The sequence below is a fragment of the Tachypleus tridentatus genome, chromosome 2 (genome assembly GCF_004210375.1).
Source record: "Tachypleus tridentatus isolate NWPU-2018 chromosome 2, ASM421037v1, whole genome shotgun sequence".
Classification (NCBI taxonomy): Eukaryota; Metazoa; Arthropoda; class Merostomata; order Xiphosura; family Limulidae; genus Tachypleus; species Tachypleus tridentatus.
Window position 1 is genome coordinate 80,604,484 of NC_134826.1, and position 9,279 is coordinate 80,613,762.

Below are 9,279 nucleotides of genomic sequence, written 5' to 3' on the forward strand. Positions count from 1 at the left end.
ATTTAGCAGTAGTGTTGGGTTTATTTTAAATCAAAGACAGGACAAATGTTTTGTGTGAGTGAACATTTCCATTAGGATTTATTTCACTGACAATCAGTATCATAAAAATTACACACAAAAACATATTAACTACCTAAAATATCTAGGAAAACACTATGCTGACATTCCCATTTTCAAAAATCATGTTACTATGTATTATGTTGCAAACTTTTCAACCGTCTTAACCGAAAGTACACGAGTATTGACCTAGTTTTAATCAGTTATTTTAACGATTGTCCGCAAGATTTTAATAAATCCATAGTTTCGCTTTGTAAAATAATCTAGACAAAAATATACTCTTACACCTTTATTCTTCTAGTGGTTCATTTTGCTACAATTAAAAATAATAAATGAATGGCTTACTAATTATTCATACATTTTCTGTAAAAGTTCACACAACATTGAAACCACGAACGCTATTCCGAACTGTGTTAAAACCGATCACGGAGTTACACTTGCACTTGTGTTTTGAGTAGGGGCTGATGACCTTGTTGTCTGAATACGTCATCAATAGTTTGAAAGAAGAGGCTGTCATATTTTAGGGGATCGTCATATATTCTTACACCAATTAGTTTATTAATACAGAAAAATAGCAAAACATATAATTTTCTTTAGATTTTTATCTTTAAATCATACCATATAATTATAACACATGTAGCGTCACAGTCATCTTTCGATGTCATTACCACTAAAATCTGCTAAATAAGAATAAAATTAAAAGTTTTGTTTAATCAAATTGTGACAGTGACGAGTAACAGTTCGAGACAAGAAATGAGTCTCGTCACTGAATAACACCTTCCTCCATTGTTCTTGCGTCCAGTTCTTGTATTTCAGACCCCATTGATGCCGTTTTTTCTTCATTGAGTTGGTAAGAAGTTGTTTTTTGACTGGTCTCTTTGCCCTTCTAACGCAATTTCAAATGACGTAATATTCCTCAAAATTTCGTCATATATCCCAAAAATAAATCGACCGCACTGCAAAACACAGCTAATGACGCCGTTTGTGTGAAAAAATGACTATTAAAGGAAATCAGCTGGTCCAACGAGCCGACACCGGCCACCATGCTGAAAATATTATAAAATGACCATTTGTTTCAATTAATTTGCACAAGGGTGTACACAAAATCAATAATCTACCCACCCTTAGGAATAGGCTAACTGAAATAGCATGTAAATATAACTTAAAAGCAGAACATAGAAATGAACTAACCGCGTCACTATACAAATTAGTCAATATACACCTCACCATACAATATATTTCAATAGTCACAAATCACTCAATAAAACACACAACATAAATAAGGTATATATATAAATGCGTTTTTCTTTTTCCAGCTCTGGGCACAGAAGAGGTAGAATATTCGACTCCTATCTTGTGAAAGTGGGTTTTTTTCGAAACACTCCCATTTATCCCCACAACATATTTTGAGGCACTTGGATTTATAGATCCTAGCCACTCCGTAGTTCTGATCGTGAGACATTCCACTGATTCTTGTTGGGTTTGTCTGCAGCTTGCTTCTTTTCGGACTGCGGGCTCCGGACTTGTCTATTTCATTTTTGTCGCCTGCGTCTCGCTCAGAATTTTCATACTGCCCCACCTCACTTCAATACCTCAAACAAACCAAATTAAAATATAGGAAAACCCCCACGCAGAGATAAATAATCATCCACGAGCGGGGACGAAGAGATGCTGCAACGTTCCTGAATACCCCTGTTGGGAAGAGAATTCACCAGATTTCTCTCTCTCTAAACTAAACCCCTGCCACGGTTTCGTTCAATACATGTAACCTATCACAAACATTTAAACGTTGAGTTTACTGTCTGTCATTACAAAATAAACTCTATAAGAAAAACAAATTGTGTGTGGACTACACATAAACTCTATAAGAAAAACAAATTGTGTGTGGACTATACATAAACTCTTACAATGATTTTGTATGAAAAAATATTTATATACTCTTGAAATTTATATAATTTGTATAATATTTGTTGGTTCAACAGGAAATTGTCTTCCATTTCTAGGTTACTACTTTCTGTTTTTGATCTTGAACACACATTCTTGTTTGAATATAACACACAAAGTTATATACACAGTCTAACAAACTGAAGATGTAATAATTTAGGCACATACATAAATATAAGTATCGCCTGTTTACTATTGGGAAAAGTATTATATGAAGGTTACGTCTTTGATATTTACAAATAATATACTATGTATGGATTACCAAAATTATATTAGATTTCATTGAAGTTATCTTACACTCCTTGTTATACATCTGTTGTTTACGACGATCTAGTACAGTTCGCTGAAGCAAAAGATATACGTCATATCACACTAGCAGGAAAGAGAATCTATTTTACATTAGTTTTGTTATCATTGATGTATTTGACGATAACTTGGTGTGTGTATTGTCTGTTTGTTTTGAATTTCCCATAAAGCAACTCGAGGGCTATCTGCGTTAGCCGTCCCTAATTTAGCAGTGTAAGACTAGAGGGAAGGCAGCTAGTCAGCACCACCCACCGCCAACTCTTGGGCTACTCTTTTACCAACGAATAGTGGGATTGATCGTAACATTATAACGCCCCCACGGCTGGGAGGGCGAGCATGTTTGGCGCGACTCGGGCGCGAACCCGCGACCCTCAGATTACGAAGCGCACGCTTTAACGCGCTAGGCCATGCCAGGTCCCGTGTGTATTGTCACTACAGTATTATTTCTGCCGGTGAAAAAGTAAAAATAAGGGGACTGAATGTTTGACAAAATCCTCGAGGTCTCAGACTAAGAAAAGTAACAGATAAATATCGAGATAACCAGCGTTTCCCTCTCGTATAGATCTACAAAACACACCTATATTCAATCTAAATATATGACGACTTTCTTATGTTATTTCCAAACAAATAAATCTCTATCAAAAATTTAATGATTCATTGTATCGGCTGAAAGTGTACCAAGGAACGGTTTAAATAGCATGACAGCTCTAGATAAAACATTTCCAACCGGTTCAAAATGTATCGAAACATTTGTCAAAAACGCCATAACAGTTGTCAACGTTAGATACGACACTTCAAGCCAGCTGGCAACGTGTCAAAGCATTTGTAATTATTTAAAATATAAAATTTATTTATATACAAGAAAAAATTATTGGAATCCCTGAGGTGGTTTTTAAATAGGCAATTTTAACGGCCACCATTTTGTTACATGACGATCCCTACTATTAAATACTACAGTACTTAACGACATTCTAGCTGAAAGTACTGTATTATTTAGCTTGTTAGGTTTTCCAACACAAATCTCTGAATGACTGACATAGTTGCATCACTATTAAATAATACAGTACTTAACGACATTCTAGCTGAAAGTACTGTATTATTTAGCTTGTTAGGTTTTCCAACACAAATCTCTGAATGACTGACATAGTTGCATCACTGGAGACAAAATTTTGTAGAGGTACGACAAATTACTGTGAGAAACGTTTGTATAGTTCACGAGTCCTGACTCTGCGCCTCAGTTTTTACAAGTAAATCACACCAAATGTGAGAAATGTAAAAGGGTCAGAAGAAGAGACAATGGATGAATAAGTTACATATCAAGCGTTGAGAGATGCACTATAAGTGAAACTATTTAAGAGTTATACAGCAGTTATACAGTTTCTATCCTATCAAGTGTTAGATTAAAGATAAGACTGTGAGTGGGATAGAAATCAGGTAGATTATAATGGTAAAAGCCAGAAAAATACTAATTTTCCTTATAACCTAATCATACTATATTATACTGTTGTCTCTCGTTTGTACAGCGGTAAGTCTACAGATTTAAAATACTAAAATAATCGGTTCGATTACCCTCTCCCACACTTTTGTTGCGAGGATAAGAATCTTATCATGGTTTTCACAAAAACTGGACCAGTATGAACTATACTTGTATAATAATTATTGATTTACTTCTTGTTCACACAATATTCATTAATTTGGTAAATGCAAATTATATTTTAAAGGTTTAATTTTAATATTTTATTGAGTAATAAACTATATAACACCAGAAAAACCTACAGTCACTTTAATATGCATTAGGATTTAGACTTAAAACACTTTAACTGGCCCGGTATGGCCAAGCGTGTTAAGGCGTTCAACTCGTAATTCGAGGGTCGCATCAAACATGCTCGCCCTTTCAGCCGTGGGGGCGTTATAATGTGACGGTCAATCTCACTATTCGTTGGTAAAAGAATAGCCCAAGAGTTGGCTGCCTTCCCTCTAGTCTTACACTGCTAAATTAGAGACGGCTAGCGCAGAAAACCCTCGAGTAGCTTTGCGCAAAATTCAAAATAACCACTTTAATTAAGGTAAAATATATTTAATTATAGAATATAACGAGACATTTTGACAATAAAGTTCTTTAATTACCTCTAACAACTCATTTCACATACAATGCTAAAAACTGAGTTTCGAAACCTATGGTGGGAAGAACATGGATAGCTTATTGAGTAGTTTTGCACGCAGCAATCTACCAAACCCTAATTAAATCAACTGCATCCGAACAGATTACCAGTATTTTGACTATTTAACATATTTACCAATAACAAAACAAACGTTAATTATAAATTTCATTTTAAGGGTTCTTTCCCTCTAGTAGGGCAGTTGTAACTTTCAAATCAGAAATTTGATTACCGGCTACGACATGAGTACTGGTAGCCTATTTTACAGCTTTTCACGAAGACAACAACAATTTAGTAATAGGGTTTAAAACTCCATTTTAGGTTTACATTATTTTCCTTTTGGAGGTGCTCAATTACGTGACATATATATATATTTTTAATATGTAATATTTGCGTGTGTGTGTGTGTGTGTGTTTATAATGGCAAAGCCACATCAGGCTGAGTCCACCGACAGTATTTGTAAAGAACAATCACTGGGTGTGTGGCATGTGCACAACTCTTTACTCAGTTTATTTTAACAGTATTATGCATCAGTAATGTTTAATTATATGTTTTTAATAGTATAATAAGTTATGGAATTGAAATAAAACTAAATATGAACATAATATCAGTTTTAAATATTTATTTCTGAATTATTTAGAACGTACAAAACGCATTTCAAACTTACAAAAAACAACTTTTTATTTTTGATTTTAAATATTAAGGTAATTTTTATCGTCTAACAATGGGAATGTTTATAGTTTCCACTGAAATAGACAATGTACATCACAGTGTGATACCCTAAGCCAAACAAACACGAAATGCAACAAAAATCATGACAATGACAGTTTTAAATACATTTTTTTGGTTTAAAAAGTTGTAAAAAAATACAATTTATTTCTTCAAAATATTCTCACTTTCAGTTTATAACACATAATTGATTCATCATTATAACTGGAAGTTTTCATTAAAGATTGTATTTAATGATATTTAAATTTTATTGACAATTCATTTTATAACACTAGGAACATTTTAAAGTATCTCACTTTCTGTACAGCGTTTGATTATATACTTAAAAACCCACACTTGGTCTTGTTATAACTTTCACCTTCTTCGATGGTGATATTGAAATACGAAATTAGTCTGAAACTACCGACCTCGATCTTCAGAATTACGACCACGTAAACTAGTTGTTTCAAGAAATAATAAAATTAAAATATCCTCCTGTCAACGATTAATACCATGTAATTATTTTACAATTAAAATTCATAATTTGTATGAATTAATAGTTTAAAGTGTACTCATTGATTTATTATAACACGAGCTACTGGTAAGAAATATATTTTAGACGTTTCTTAGAAGATGTTTCAATCAGTTGCGCGATCATTCTCAAGAACACATCTTAAAGATAGAGAACGTCTAAGTTTCTTAATAAAATATAATAATTAGACGTCAAGTGGTACGAAGAGAGAGATAAAACAGGTAAAATGGATAATTAGACGTCAAGTGGTACGAAGAGAGAGATAAACAGGTAAAATGGATAATTAGACGTCAAGTGGTACGAAGAGAGAGATAAACAGGTAAAATGGATAATTAGACGTCAAGTGGTACGAAGAGAGAGATAAACAGGTAAAATGGATAATTAGACGTCAAGTGGTACGAAGAGAGAGATAAACAGGTAAAATGGATAATTAGACGTCAAGTGGTACGAAGAGAGAGATAAACAGGTAAAATGGATAATTAGACGTCAAGTGGTACGAAGAGAGAGATAAAACAGGTAAAATGGATAATTAGACGTCAAGTGGTACGAAGAGAGAGATAAAACAGGTAAAATGGATAATTAGACGTCAAGTGGTACGAAGAGAGAGATAAAACAGGTAAAATGGATAATTAGACGTCAAGTGGCACGAAGAGAGAGATAAAACAGGTAAAATGGATAATTAGACGTCAAGTGGTACGAAGAGAGAGATAAAACAGGTAAAATGGATAATTAGACGTCAAGTGGTACGAAGAGAGAGATAAAACAGGTAAAATGGATAATTAGACGTCAAGTGGCACGAAGAGAGAGATAAAACAGGTAAAATGGATAATTAGACGTCAAGTGGCACGAAAATGAGAGACGAAGTAAAACAGATAAAAAACAGGTAAAATGGATAATTAGACGTCAAGTGGTACGAAGAGAGAGATAAAACAGGTAAAATGGATAATTAGACGTCAAGTGGTACGAAGAGAGATAAAACAGGTAAAATGGATAATTAGACGTCAAGTGGTACGAAGAGAGAGATAAAACAGGTAAAATGGATAATTAGACGTCAAGTGGTACGAAGAGAGAGATAAAACAGGTAAAATGGATAATTAGACGTCAAGTGGAACGAAGAGAGAGATAAACAGGTAAAATGGATAATTAGACGTCAAGTGGCACGAAGAGAGAGATAAACAGGTAAAATGGATAATTAGACGTCAAGTGGCACGAAGAGAGAGATAAACAGGTAAAATGGATAATTAGACGTCAAGTGGTACGAAGAGAGAGATAAAACAGGTAAAATGGATAATTAGACGTCAAGTGGTACGAAGAGAGAGATAAAACAGGTAAAATGGATAATTAGACGTCAAGTGGTACGAAGAGAGAGATAAACAGGTAAAATGGATAATTAGACGTCAAGTGGTACGAAGAGAGAGATAAAACAGGTAAAATGGATAATTAGACGTCAAGTGGTACGAAGAGAGAGATAAAACAGGTAAAATGGATAATTAGACGTCAAGTGGTACGAAGAGAGAGATAAACAGGTAAAATGGATAATTAGACGTCAAGTGGTACGAAGAGAGAGATAAACAGGTAAAATGGATAATTAGACGTCAAGTGGTACGAAGAGAGATAAACAGGTAAAATGGATAATTAGACGTCAAGTGGTACGAAGAGAGAGATAAAACAGGTAAAATGGATAATTAGACGTCAAGTGGTACGAAGAGAGAGATAAACAGGTAAAATGGATAATTAGACGTCAAGTGGTACGAAGAGAGAGATAAAACAGGTAAAATGGATAATTAGACGTCAAGTGGTACGAAGAGAGAGATAAACAGGTAAAATGGATAATTAGACGTCAAGTGGTACGAAGAGAGAGATAAACAGGTAAAATGGATAATTAGACGTCAAGTGGTACGAAGAGAGAGATAAAACAGGTAAAATATAATAATTAGACGTCAAGTGGTACGAAGAGAGAGATAAACAGGTAAAATGGATAATTAGACGTCAAGTGGTACGAAGAGAGAGATAAACAGGTAAAATGGATAATTAGACGTCAAGTGGTACGAAGAGAGAGATAAACAGGTAAAATGGATAATTAGACGTCAAGTGGTACGAAGAGAGAGATAAACAGGTAAAATGGATAATTAGACGTCAAGTGGTACGAAGAGAGAGATAAAACAGGTAAAATGGATAATTAGACGTCAAGTGGTACGAAGAGAGAGATAAAACAGGTAAAATGGATAATTAGACGTCAAGTGGTACGAAGAGAGAGAGAGATAACAGGTAAAATGGATAATTAGACGTCAAGTGGCAACAAGAGAGAGATAAAACAGGTAAAATGGATAATTAGACGTCAAGTGGTACGAAGAGAGAGATAAAACAGGTAAAATGGATAATTAGACGTCAAGTGGTACGAAGAGAGAGATAAAACAGGTAAAATGGATAATTAGACGTCAAGTGGTACGAAGAGAGAGATAAACAGGTAAAATGGATAATTAGACGTCAAGAGAGAGAAAACAGGCACGAAGAGAGAGATAAAACAGGTAAAATGGATAATTAGACGTCAAGTGGTACGAAGAGAGAGATAAAACAGGTAAAATGGATAATTAGACGTCAAGTGGCACGTCAAGAGAGAGATAAAACAGGTAAAATGGATAAGTGAGTACGAAGAGATAGACGTCAAGTGGTAAAATGGATAATAAGAGAGAGATAAAACAGGTAAAATGGATAATTAGACGTCAAGTGGTACGAAGAGAGAGATAAAACAGGTAAAATGGATAATTAGACGTCAAGTGGTACGAAGAGAGAGAAAACAGGTAAAATGGATAATTAGACGTCAAGTGGTACGAAGAGAGAGATAAACAGGTAAAATGGATAATTAGACGTCAAGTGGTACGAAGAGAGAGATAAAACAGGTAAAATGGATAATTAGACGTCAAGTGGTACGAAGAGAGAGATAAAACAGGTAAAATGGATAATTAGACGTCAAGTGGTACGAAGAGAGAGATAAAACAGGTAAAATGGATAATTAGACGTCAAGTGGATACGAAGAGAGAGATAAAACAGGTAAAATGGATAATTAGACGTCAAGTGGTACGAAGAGAGAGATAAAACAGGTAAAATGGATAATTAGACGTCAAGTGGTACGAAGAGAGAGATAAAACAGGTAAAATGGATAATTAGACGTCAAGTGGTACGAAGAGAGAGATAAAACAGGTAAAATGGATAATTAGACGTCAAGTGGTACGAAGAGAGAGATAAAACAGGTAAAATGGATAATTAGACGTCAAGTGGTACGAAGAGAGATAAAACAGGTAAAATGGATAATTAGACGTCAAGTGGTACGAAGAGAGAGATAAAACAGGTAAAATGGATAATTAGACGTCAAGTGGTACGAAGAGAGATAAAACAGGTAAAATGGATAATTAGACGTCGTCAAAGAGAGAGATAAAACAGGTAAAATGGATAAGAGAGATAAAAAACAGGTAAAATGGATAATTAGACGTCAAGTGGCACGAAGAGAGATAAAACAGGTAAAATGGATAATTAACAGGTAAAAGAGAAAGGTAAAAGGGAAAATGGATAATT